The following is a 13,259-nucleotide window of genomic DNA, read 5'->3' on the forward strand; positions in this document are numbered from 1 at the left end:
GAAATATGTTTCATTCTTAATTGCATCCCGGATAAAGCCGTGATACACAGACATAGTATTTTAATTTCATTCAGCAAACACGGCGATTACCTACTAGCACTTGTTCCCTTCAAGGCTCTGTCTTCGAGGTGACAGAAGATGACAGACACCCTGCCTGTATTCTTTGAGTTCACATTCTAGCAAGAAGGTGATCATATGCTTGTGATGCTAATGAGGAACATATGCAGAGAGCTTGTTAGGAGTTTCTTCCCCTCCCTGCCTTCATCCTGAAAACTCGTATTTATCCTTCGTGCTCAGGAGAGACCTGTGATCTCTCTTGCTAGGGCAAATTTCCCTTATTATAAGTTTTCATGACATGTTTGTTTTCTTTTAAAAAATATTTTGTAGGTGCAATTTTCCCCTTGTGATATGATATACCTTTTAAGTCCTCTAACAAAGTCTCCAGACTGTAGGCTGCACGATTAGAGGAACGAACCAACTTTTATTCCCCAATTATGCCCCACAAGATGGCAGATGTCACCGCCCCCAACAAACCACATACTACTTAAGAAGAGGGATCATTCTTATGGTGTGAACACTTTTTTTTTTTTTTTTTTTTTTTGCCATCTAATAGATGAATAAGTCCAGAGAGGCTGGGCAGGATGTCTAACCCAGGGAAATGGCAGAGAAGGACCCTCACTCAGATCTGCCCGCTGTGAAAGTCCACATGGCTAAGGTCCAGGCCAAGCAAGCTGCTTCTCCCGCTACTACTCAGTAGCTAATGAGGGAAGTGAGGTAAATCCGGGATTGTGTTACAGAGAAATGCAGAGGCAAACAATTCAACATAGTCAACAGTAATAAGGCAAGCACTAAGATTATTGTAATTCTGCGCCTCCACCAAACACCAGGCCCTCCAATATTATCTTGTCAACAATTCTGTACAGGTTCTAATACTACAGTTTGAGAGATGAAAAGAACGAAGAGCCTTATGACTGGCAAAGGTACCAGATTGGAAACCCCAAAGGAGACAGGACACATCAATCTCACCCCATAGCATCACCAATGACCCTTTTCCATTTACCAATGGGAGAGCTGGAATTTGAACTGAGGTTTATCTAACCAAAACCTCAGAGCTGCCTGGTGATGCAGGTAGAGTTTGTGCAGTGTTTGCAGCTTAGCACTGCTGGTGCCTGGGTGCATTTGTAGGTTCACCAACAGAAAGATCTGATTCAGAGACTTAGAGCTGTCTCTCACAGCTCATGGCCAGAACGCCGAGTTAGATTTTGAATGTAGGCCTCTCTTCCTTTGTTTAGAGGAGTGGCTCCCATTTTCCTGAGTAGGAGAGGCAGTGCCCAATATGTTCAGAGGCTTTTGGCTGGGGAACAGAGGAGTTCTGGAGAAGAGGAAGCTCTGTGCACCACCCTTCCCAGCTCTACCAGCTAAGTTCCACCTTTACTGTGCCCTGTCCCTCTGCTTGTGCACGTAAGAAATTGAACACAAAAGCTCCCTGCTTTGCTGGTCACTTGCACTAACAGCAAGAGGCACAGGCCCCAGGAAAGAGAAAAGGTGCATTTTGTACAGCTTTGCTTGCAGCAGTGTTAAGCACACTTGTTGACAAAGGAAAGGTTTGATTCCAAATGGGAAGCTTTTGTTAAATACCTTTGCATTGGGATTGGTGCATGGGCCTCAGTGGGGGTTAATAACCTATGTTAGTCAATCTTAAGACGAAGATTCTTAGATCTTGAACAAAAATATTGCTGTCTATTATATTCTCTACCATATCTCTAGTGTCCATCTCCAGGTTTTTAACGTGTAGGTACCGGAGCCACACACCCACAAATTGTATCCACTTAATATACATACTTGACAGCTGTGGACGTATGCATCTGACTACATATGTATCAGTCCTTAACTGTGGATTTATTTCTGCAATTGTTTAGCTTCTACCTTGCCCTTCACTAAAGTTCTATGAATGAAGCAGGTTCAAAGAAAAAGAATAAACACAAGCTCCTCTTCCCTTCTTTCTCAGGAAGAAATATATTCACAACAGAATGCTTCAATGGATAGTAAGGTCCCTGGGATTTCTGATAAGACCTTCCTGTGTATATGTTAGGTTGATTTTTGTCATGGGGCAGCAGAAGGTTTATTCGTGCTGAGAATAATTCATTAAGAAAACCATGAAGGGCAGCCTGCAAGGAAACAGTCCTGAACACTTGAAGTGTTTCTTAGTTCTGTACTCTGGCAAAAAGATAGAGATTTCCAAGCCTTTTTGAAAGTCTTTTATATTGGTTAATATTGTCAAGTCGATAGCATATACAATCACCTAGAAGTATTTGAACAACCATGAGTGATTACCTAGACTGTACTATCCTCTGGCAATGTTAGGGAAGGCTTGATGAGGTTAATTGAAGTAGGAAGAGCCACTCTAAATGGGAGCCATGAGGTCATGGATTTAGCAGCAACAGCTCTCACTGGCTGCATCCTGACTGCTGAAGCAATGGGACTAAGCCTTTTCTCCAAGACCCTCTCCATGATCCCTACCATGATGAACTGTATCCTCAAACTGTGAGCCAACATTAACCCTCCCTCCCTCCCTCCCTCCCTCCCTCCCTCCCTCCCTCCCTTCCTCCCTCCCTCTTTCCTTCCTCCCTCCCTCCCTCCCTTCCTTCCTTCCTTCCTTCCTTCCTTCCTTCCTTCCTTCCTTCCTTCCTTCCTTCCTTCCTTCCTTCCCTAAGTTGCTTCGATCCTCTGTTCTGTTGAAGCCTGGAGGAAAATGACTAATACATAGTGTAAGACATTCTACAGCTCAGCCTGTTATCTCCTCCTGCTTTGATGAGGAATGAGGGGAAACTCTTGGGAATGTGGTTCCAAGCAGCCATATCAATTTCATGCTTCAGTCTTCACCCATGTGCTCCAGCATTTGAATTTTTGTACCTTGTAAAGAAAGAGATAGCTGATGGGTATTGGCCGTGAAACTGAAGGTAGAGCCTCTTTAATGATAATAATATATTTTTCAAGAAATCAGTTAGGTAAAGAAAAAAATGATGTCTAAGCTGATGATATAAACATAAAAATATCAGACTTTTAATTTTGGAAAAAAAATCCCACCTCCATACATTTATCCAGAACCTATTATTTTAATTTTATGCAGCATTCTAACAAGTTACAAGCCCATGGGGAATTGAAAGACAAATGGTAAACCCCTATTATTAGAAAATTAATAACAGAAAGAAACAGAGACTAAGAAGACTACATTTAAATATTCTAGAATGCATTTGAAAGTTTTAACTCATAAGCAGAAAACCTCCAACATACCACATTTCTACGGAGCTTCTGGTTAGCCAGGATTATAATAGCATAGGATATCACATAATATTAATGACGACGTTGACTTTAATACTGTGCTTCAATGCCTATGACTCGGGACAAAAATAAAGGCTGTATTCTTAGCCTGTCACTTCAGCTGTCTATGAGATGGCAAAAACTCACATATGTGTTTCCTCTCATAACAAGTACTTCCTGGTAGATCTCAGAAATGGTTTGGAGACAATTAGTAAGATGTTGGACATCATATTGACTAATGTGATTAATCAGTTATGGCAAATAATGGTATGAACAGGTATAATACTGCTAAACGGATACATTCCCAGAACATACAGCATAATTACATTCCCTAACTCATATCCTGTATCCATCTTCTTACGTCTAGACCCTAGCTGAAGTCTTTGACTCCAACCCAACTGCCCTTTCTTTGGTCTTCTTTCCCCATCTTATTTTGCCACCAACTAGTATTTCTCCTCCTCATTCCCACAGACCAATTTCTCCTTCAATATTCAGCTGATGATCCATTTACTCTAGGAAACCTCCCCCTAAAGCTCCACCCAGAAAGCCTTTTATAATGCTCCCTGAAGACCCTCTGTTCACCAGCCCTCCCTTCCATTAATATTACTTGTGTTCCAGCTGGACAAGAGACCCTTTGACTGAAATAACTCCATCTAGATCATCCTTGAATCCATCACTGTGATTCACAGAAAACCTTGCACTGAATAATGTGTGTGTTATAAGAATGTATAAATACATGAATGGTGGGTGGTCAATAGTTGCTGAATTAATGAACATAAGAGTATGGTCACTACTCCCCTGATGTGTCACACAAAGATTAAGTTATATTTTGTAGGTTAGAAAATAGGCCGAATATTTTGGAGGCTCTATAAGTAGCCAGACTTTTTAAGGATATGATATAAAACACCAGCATGAGTGACTCTCACAGAACAGTAGATGTGGGCAGCTCATGATGTTGACACTTGAACAGCAGGAAGGGGTTGTCATGAATTTGTTATGGGGTCAATAAACAAGCAGGTAAGGACAGTAGCTTCAAGAATCTTAGGTAACATTTGAATGTATTTACTCTCAATGGGCAAAATCTGAAAGGATTGTTTGTGCTTTTGTGTGTGTGTGTTGTGTGCTCACATCTATGCTTTGTGCTTGTGGGTGTGTGCTCACTTCTGTGCATGCTTGCTGGGTGCACAGAGTGTGTAGGGCCAGCAGAGTTTCTACAAGATCTGAAATGTCTCCAAAAAAAGAAACTGATTCCCTTCAGGGAAAAAGAACACATCACTGAATAAATAATACCTTTCAAGAGGCTTTAATACATTGTAAAGAGCATTTTTACTGATTGGTAGAAATTCTTTTTGATTAATTAATTAGTTAATGTTTTCAAAGCACTTTCAAGATGAAAAACATTTCACGAGAGCTCCGTAATTTTTTATTTTTCCCATGTACATCATTTTTCCACGTTACTGGGTTTGTTTTTCTCATGGATTGCTCACCAAACCACGTACCCTAACAGAGGCATGGTGTGGATGATGCTGAGGGAATAGAAATTGAGTTGGGTTGACAGTGAGCAGGGAATAAAAAAGAAAACAACAGCAACTACAACAAAACTCTTCCAATGTATTTAGAGTTATGTTTGAAGTACAATCGTCTAAGCAAATGACAGCACTGCCATGCTGTAATCTAGCCATATCATTTATTTACCAATCCAATTCTGTTTGCTCCCTAGCAAGCAATGTACACATTTATTTTTTACAAAGCCTGGATTGATAGCTGTATGTTTAAGAAATAGTGATAACCAACTTTTATTAATTGCTTAGTTCAGTCTAGGTCTTGTTCTATAACTCTGCATATAGTAATCAGTATGTTTTCTCTCCAACAACCATTTGAGATACTATTATGATAAGCATTTGCTGATGGAGACAATGAAGACTAGAGAAGAGAATTCACTTACAACAGCCATAGGTAGTTTTATGTGGCACATTCCAACACTTAGCTATGATGCAGGGAGGAAGAAAAGAGTTAATGAATGGGAAAAGAAAAGAATGAAGGTTAGAAGGTAGAAGTGAGTCTACTTCTAAGGAAAGAAGAAAAAAGGCAAATAAGAAGAATAGGAGCTAGAGCAAGTGAGAAAGAGCAAGAGAGCAAGAGAGCAAGAGAGCAAGAGAGCAAGAGAGCAAGAGAGAGACTGGGGAAACAAAGATGTTCATTGTTACTGTTAGGAGTTCTGACCATGCTCTCCCTCTACAATATGTGAAGCCCTCACTATTATGGTGAATCTTCATTGAATGTTGATGAAATTCAGAACTACATACCGGGCATGCTCAAGGGCTTTTCTCAAAGGGCATTTCCAGAAATGGCTAGCTGAACACCTTCCCTGAACGTGGCAGAACATGTCCTGTACTGAATATCAAGGAGCCAGCAAACTCACTGCCATCTCTTCATTCCTTTCTGTTTTCAAGATGCACACACAATGTGACCAGCTCTCTTGCAGTGCTCCTGTTGCCATGCCATAGAAACCTCAATGGACCATAACTTCAAATGGTCAGTCAAAATAGTAACTCTTCTTGAAGTTGCTTTTGACAGGTATTTGGTAATATCTGTGAGAAAAGTAAGAGAGACACTAATAGACAATAAAGAGAAAATAAATGTCACCAATCTTTCATGTTGGCAAAACTAATCTACATGGCAAAGATAAGTTAGTTTATTTCCAAAAGTGGTCTTTATTCAATGAAGTCTCACTTGGTATTCTGGCCCCAGGCCCAGGATCAGAATTATTGACACATGACACAACATTTTGGTGATAATAGGTCTTAGATTCTGAGCCTCTGATTTTCTTTTGGCTAAAGCAACTGGTGATGATGTGGTGTTTTGAAGAAGCTTTCTGATAGAATTAAGAGGGAAGCATCTTAGGCTTCAATTACCTGTGTAATCTTTTCCTATCACTTAATAGCCCACTGAACCTGAAGCAACCTGGTTATAAAAGGGGGCACTACCATGCAGTTTTTATCACAATTGCTCTGTAGTAAAGCTTTAGGTCAGGGATGGTGATTCCACCAGAGGTTCTTTTATTCTTGAGAAGAGTTTTTGCTATCCTAGGTTTTTTGTTATTCCAGATGAATTTGCAGATTGCTCTTTCTAATTCGTTGAAAAATTGAGTTGGAATTTTGATGGGGATTGCATTGAATCTGTAGATTGCTTTTGGCAAGATAGCCATTTTTACAATGTTGATCCTGCCAATCCATGAGCATGGGAGATCTTTCCATCTTCTGAGATCTTCTTTAATTTCTTTCTTCAGAGACTTGAAGTTCTTATCATACAGATCTTTCACTTCCTTAGTTAGAGTCTCACCAAGATATTTTATATTATTTGTGACTATTGAGAAGGGTGTTGTTTCCCTAATTTCTTTCTCAGCCTGTTTATTCTTTGTGTAGAGAAAGGCCATTGACTTGTTTGAGTTAATTTTATATCCAGCTACTTCACTGAAGCTGTTTATCAGGTTTAGGAGTTCTCTGGTGGAATTTTTAGGGTCACTTATATATACTACCATATCATCTGCAAAAAGTGATATTTTGATTTCCTCTTTTCCAATTTGTATCCCCTTGATCTCCTTTTGTTGTCCAATTGCTCTGGCTAGGACTTCAAGTACAATGTTGAATAGGTAAGGAGAGAGTGGACAGCCTTGTCTAGTCCCTGATTTTAGTGGGATTGCTTCAAGCTTCTCACCATTTACTTTGATGTTGGCTACTGGTTTGCTGTAGATTGCTTTTATCATGTTTAGGTATGGGCCTTGAATTCCTGATCTTTCCAAGACTTTTATCATGAATGGGTGTTGGATCTTGTTGAATGCTTTTTCTGCATCTAATGAGATGATCATGTGGTTTTTGTCTTTGAGTTTGTTTATATAATGGATTACATTGATGAATTTCCATATATAAAACCATCCCTGCATCCCTTACTACAGAGCAATTGTGATAAAAACTGCATGGTACTGGTATAGTGACAGACAAGTAGATCAATGGAATAGAATTGAAGACCCAGAAATGAACCCACACACCTATGGTCACTTGATCTTCGACAAGGGAGCTAAAACCATCCACTGGAAGAAAGACAGCATTTTCAACAATTGGTGCTGGCACAACTGGTTGTTATCATGTAGAAGAATGTGAATCCAACCATTCCTATCTCCTTGTACTAAGGCCAAATCTAAGTGGATCAAGGAACTTCACATAAAACCAGAGACACTGAAACTTATAGAGGAGAAAGTGGGGAAAAGCCTCGAAGATATGGGCATAGGGGAAAAATTCCTGAATAGAACAGCAATGGCTTGTGCTGTAAGATTGAGAATTGACAAATGGGACCTCATGAAACTGCAAAGCTTCTGCAAGGCAAAAGATACCATCAATAAGACAAAACGAACACCATCAGATTGGGAAAGGATCTTTACCTATCCTAAATCAGATAGGGGACTAATATCCAATATATATAAAGAACTCAAGAAGGTGGACTCCAGAAAATCAAATAACCCCATTAAAAAATGGGGCTCAGAACTGAACAAAGAATTCTCACCTGAGGAATACCGAATGGCAGAGAAGCACCTGAAAAAATGTTCAACATCCTTAATCATCAGGGAAATGCAATTCAAAACAACCCTGAGATTCCACCTCACACCAGTCAGAATGGCTAAGATCAAAAATTCAGGTGACAGCAGATGCTGGCGAGGATGTGGAGAAAGAGGAACATTCCTCCATTGTTGGTGGGATTTCAGGCTTGTACAACCACTCTGGAAATCAGATTGGCGGTTCCTCAGAAAATTGGACATAGTACTACCGGAGGATACCGCAATACCTCTCCTGGGCATATATCCAGAAGATGTCCCAACCAGTAAGAAAGACACATGCTCCACTATGTTCATAGCAGCCTTATTTATAATAGCCAGAAGCTGGAAAGAACCCAGATGCCCCTCAACAGAGGAATGGATACAGAAAATGTGATACATTTACACAATGGAGTACTACTCAGCTATTAAAAAGAATGAATTTATGAAATTCCTAGCCAAATGGATGGACCTGGAGGGCATCATCCTAAGTGAGGTAACACATTCACAAAGAAACTCACACAATATGTACTCACTGATAAGTGGATATTAGCCCAAAACCTAGGATACCCAAAATATAAGATACAATTTGCTAAACACATGAAACTCAAGAAGAATGAAGACTGAAGTGTGGACACTATGCCCCTCCTTAGAATTGGGAACAAAACACCCATGGAAGGAGTTACAGAGACAAAGTTTGGAGCTGAGATGAAAGGATGGACCATCTAGAGACTGCCATATCCAGGGATCCACCCCATAATCAGCTTCCAAACACTGACACCATTGCATACACTAGCAAGATTTTATGGAAAGGACCCAGATGTAGCTGTCTCTTGTGAGACTATGCCGGGGCCTAGCAAACACAGAAGTGGATGAACACAGTCAACTATTGGATGGATCACAGGGCTCCCAATGGAGGAGCTAGAGAAAGTACCCAAGGAGCTAAAGGGATCTGCAACCCTATAGGTGGAACAACATTATGAACTAACCAGTACCCGGAGCTCTTGACTCTAGCTACATATGTATCAAAAGATGGCCTAGTCGGCCATCACTGGAAAGAGAGGCCCATTGGACACACAAACTTTATATGCCCCAGTACAGGGGAACACCAGGGCCAAAAAAAATGGGAATGGGTGGGTAGGGAAGTGGGGGGAGGTTATGGGGGACCTTTGGGATAGCATTGGAAATGTAATTGAGGAAAATACGTAATAAATAAATAAATAAATAAACAGAAAAAAAGGGGGGGCACTACAACCCAAGTCTCTCTCAGATTTACATTTGTCAAAATACATGGGAAGTTTTGGGACTCAAATACTGATAACTCAGGGTATACCCGTATGGTATACTGGCTACTTTGCACTGAAGGACACTCAGACCTTAGGAGCAAGAGTCTCTGTACCAAGATCTCTCCTATCATTCACACTTCTCCAATCTCCCATCTCCTCCCTTCGTTCTCCCCTGGTGAGAGTACCAGAAGTCAGAATTCTTCTTCCTCAATTTAACTAATGGAAAGGAGAAGCTTTCCTCTAAAACAAGCCATAAAACAACAAAAACAAGTTGTTTTTACTCTTACCCAGCCTCTGTAAGAGCTGGCCCATGAGGACATTCTGATGATCTACCAATGTCTTAGATTAGTAGGGCCTAAAACCCTAATTCCAGAGGGCTCCAACCCTACTCCCAGTAGGAAGGAACAATACACAGAGGCTAAGTAGGAGAGCTCTGTGGGTTTGCCACTTAGCATCCTGATTGGGCTAGACTCTGTCTGTTCTATCAGTTTTGCTCTCTTTACCAACTCTAAGCATAAGCTGAAATTTAATTTTTAGTTTTAAACATTCATTGCAAAAGATTCCCAGTCATATAAGATTAGGATGAGCTATATTTGCCAAGCTTTCTGTTACTAGCTTGTTATTTATCCTGGGGGAACTAGCCATGACCCTTGTGATGGGTGAGGAGTGGTATCACTCCTTCCCTCTCCTTAAAACAGACAAAACAATAAAACAAGGAATATCCAGAAACAATCCATATAATGTGGCAATCCTCACTGCCCCCTCCATTCTTTTCTTCCTCTCAAATACCTGTGGATATACCTATTTCCAAATATACCATCTAATTTGAAAACAAGAGCCCAGCCTGCTAAAATTATGGAATGAGCAAGAGATGGTGTCAGACCCTCACCATCATACACCTTAAAACCTCAATGAAATGGGGAGAGTTGAGGCTCTGGGATGGGTTGGCATCTCATAATACTGAGAACGTATATCTAGCACAAGGACAAAGGGGAACAGACAGAGGTGCATAATTTATTGGCCATTTTGACTGCAGGGCTCTTATTAACATGAGTATAATTAACAAATCTCTTTGCAGATATGAAATACAAAGATGCTGCAGCCATAAAATCAAGAAAGAAATGTAACCTAAGCACATCTCCCTGACTCCACTGATTTAGTGATCGTAAGCCCAGGCTATGGCCACTTCATGGTTCAGTCTATCTCATCAAAGAAATGGCTACTAACCTCCTGGATCAGGGTTAGGGTAGATGGCAGAGAAAATGAGTTCACTCAAAGAAAAGACTGAGAGCAGTGAAGCTTAACGTCCTGAGTTAACTTCTGGAGAAATGGTGGTGTCATAAAGCAAACTGTCTATGGTAAGGTGGGCTGTAGAAGGAGATTGAAGGTACAATGGCAGAAAAACTGATCTTTGTGCTACACATGCCTGGGACTGAGCAGCAAACTTGTTAAGAAGATACCTTGCCATTTTTGAGTCTTCAAGAAGCCCCAGGACTCTTCTTTACAGTACCCCTCTCACACTCTACTCCCTGAGAGGTACAGTGTACTGCCTGCTAGCTCAAATGGTAGATATTGAGTATTGAATGGGTTAGAAGTCAGCGATCCATCTTCCATTGTCTTGTCTCACCTTATATCCTTTGAGGAGTTTGTAGGAATCAAGACACATCCTCAAAGAAGTATTGGGTTAAGGGCAAGTTAACTCTTTGCATAGAAACCTGTGTGGAGGCCAGTTAGAAGACTGTCCAATAGACTAAACTGTCATGACCTCTTTGCTAAAAGGATAGTCTCTACCAAGAAGCTTCCAAGAGCATTTGCAAGTATTCTGTGACTATGTCATTGTGACCCAGAGAAGAGCACCTTCCATGGTGAAATGATGTTTAAGATACAACAATTTAGCTATTAAATTAAGAGGCTTGTATGGATTCCTTGCCAGGCCTAACTCTACCCCCACCCCCACCCAGTACACTTTATAGATGCCAAAATAGGGAAAGGTGCCAGATAATTGTCCGAGAGGATTAGTGTGATCAGTGACCAAGCTGTGAGCCTTCAGTCTCCTGGAAAACCAAATGGAAATCAAAGCCAGCTCCAAGAATCAGGTTCTAAGGCAAATAGCGAAGTGGCCTTCATCCCAGGGTGGCTGGGCTTAGGCAGCATTTAGCACCCCATATGAACAGACCTATTCTTAGGACAGACTGGAGAGAGGGCTTTCTGTGAGAAAGACCAGACATGCAAAGTCATGGCAAGCCATAAACAAAGTAGCCATTAAGGGATTTAGATTAGGATATGTAATTGCCCCATTCTAACCCCCAACTGAATTCCAAATATATTCCAAAGCTTTAAGAGAGCTCAAATGGTTCAGGGCACAGGCATGGCCACAGGGAGGTGGGGGCAGAAGGGAAATGGTCCAACAACACCATGTTTCCAGTTACATTTCAATGAGAGAAAAGGTAGGGAGAAGAAAGGAGACTAGCTCTAAGGAGGGACTATTCTGCATGTCAGTGCTCAGTGAGTAAAACAAACACACACACACAAACAAATAAATAATAAGTAAACCAAAAATAAAACCACTGCAGCAGAGATTGATTGGATGGCCTGCCTGACAAGTGGGGCAGAGGAAGTGGAGACTTCTGCTTCTTCACCAAATATCTCCTTAAGAACCAAGTTCCAATCGAACAAAAATTGTAATCATGTGTTTATTTCTTTGATTGCTCTTAAAATCACCTAGATATTTCATCTTATTGTTTTTCTCCATATTTCCAAAGGGGCCCCATTGCCTTTAATAAAAGTTCCACATCTACAAGGGCAGTAGGACCTTGACCTTAGCTGTTGGAAACCTTGGCCTGAGCACTATCCCTTCTGGTTCCTACTCTTGGACAGTGCCCGCCCCCCCCCCCCCAAGTTTAAGAACTCACTGACATGGCATGCCTTTTCCTTCTTTCAAAGGTCTTTTAGTCTGTTTATTTTGTTGGGTTGTTTTTGTTTCAAAACATTTTTGTAAGAATGGCATTATTTGTGAATTGCATAGCCCTCTGGTCCTAGGGGTAAAACTTAGACTCCTCTCTTCTGTGCTTTTCATGACTTCACATCCGGCTATACTCAACGACACACTTCTCTCTTTTACGGCGTAACTTTTGACCTCAGACATATTTTCAATGGGTTTGTTTATCCAGTTTCCCCCACTGTGTTTAGATAAAGGAATTGATTGCTATACATATAATTCCATGTGTTTTTCTTTTACACAAATTCCCCAGTTTTAAAAACCTTACTGACAATACAGATTCTTCTCATACAGCGTTTCTGCACGTATTGCTTAACTAATGAATCCACCAAGTAAAGACAGTGTACTAGACCCTGCATTATAATTCTTAGATAAGTGCATGTGTCCATCACAGCTAACCTAAATTTCTGTAGAACTAGCACATTTATAAGAACGAGTTGGTTAGTGTCCCTTATCTTTTAAATCTCCATTCAATACAGGGTTAGGATTATGCATGCTTATTTGGTACAACATAGGAAGATATCGTTTCTCAAGAATTAAAAATAATCTTCCTTACCAGAATATTTTATAATCAAACATAATACTGTTGTCTATGATGACAAGGAATAGCTATGACATGATAGTTATCATACTGCTGCTAGATAACCATCCATATCTTCCTCATACTATTAAAATTCCCTTTTAGTTCCTTTACTCTGTCTTCCAATATTCTTGGGAGAAAGTATATTATAAGCAAAATAAGAAAAGGCATTCTGCGTACACTGCCTGCCACTCAGAAGAAAATGTAGCCTATATCTCTATTCAGATACATAATGTGACTCCAAAGTCAGGCTGCTGCAGCAGATAAGGATTCCTGAAAGTAAAACAAAATGTTTTGAAGATAAGAACTCGCCTACTGAATCTCACCCCAGTTGAGTTTCACTCTGCCTATCTGTGAGCGAGGATTCACTCTGAAACCTCTGAGAACTGCCACGTGTCTGCCCCCTCTCTTCTCTAATCTCGTCTGCAGATGGTCCCCAGATTATTATCTTTACCATGGCAGCACATATCACTTCTACCTGGAAGT

This window comes from Mus musculus, chromosome 11 (genome assembly GCF_000001635.26).
Source record: "Mus musculus strain C57BL/6J chromosome 11, GRCm38.p6 C57BL/6J".
Lineage (NCBI taxonomy): Eukaryota > Metazoa > Chordata > Mammalia > Rodentia > Muridae > Mus > Mus musculus.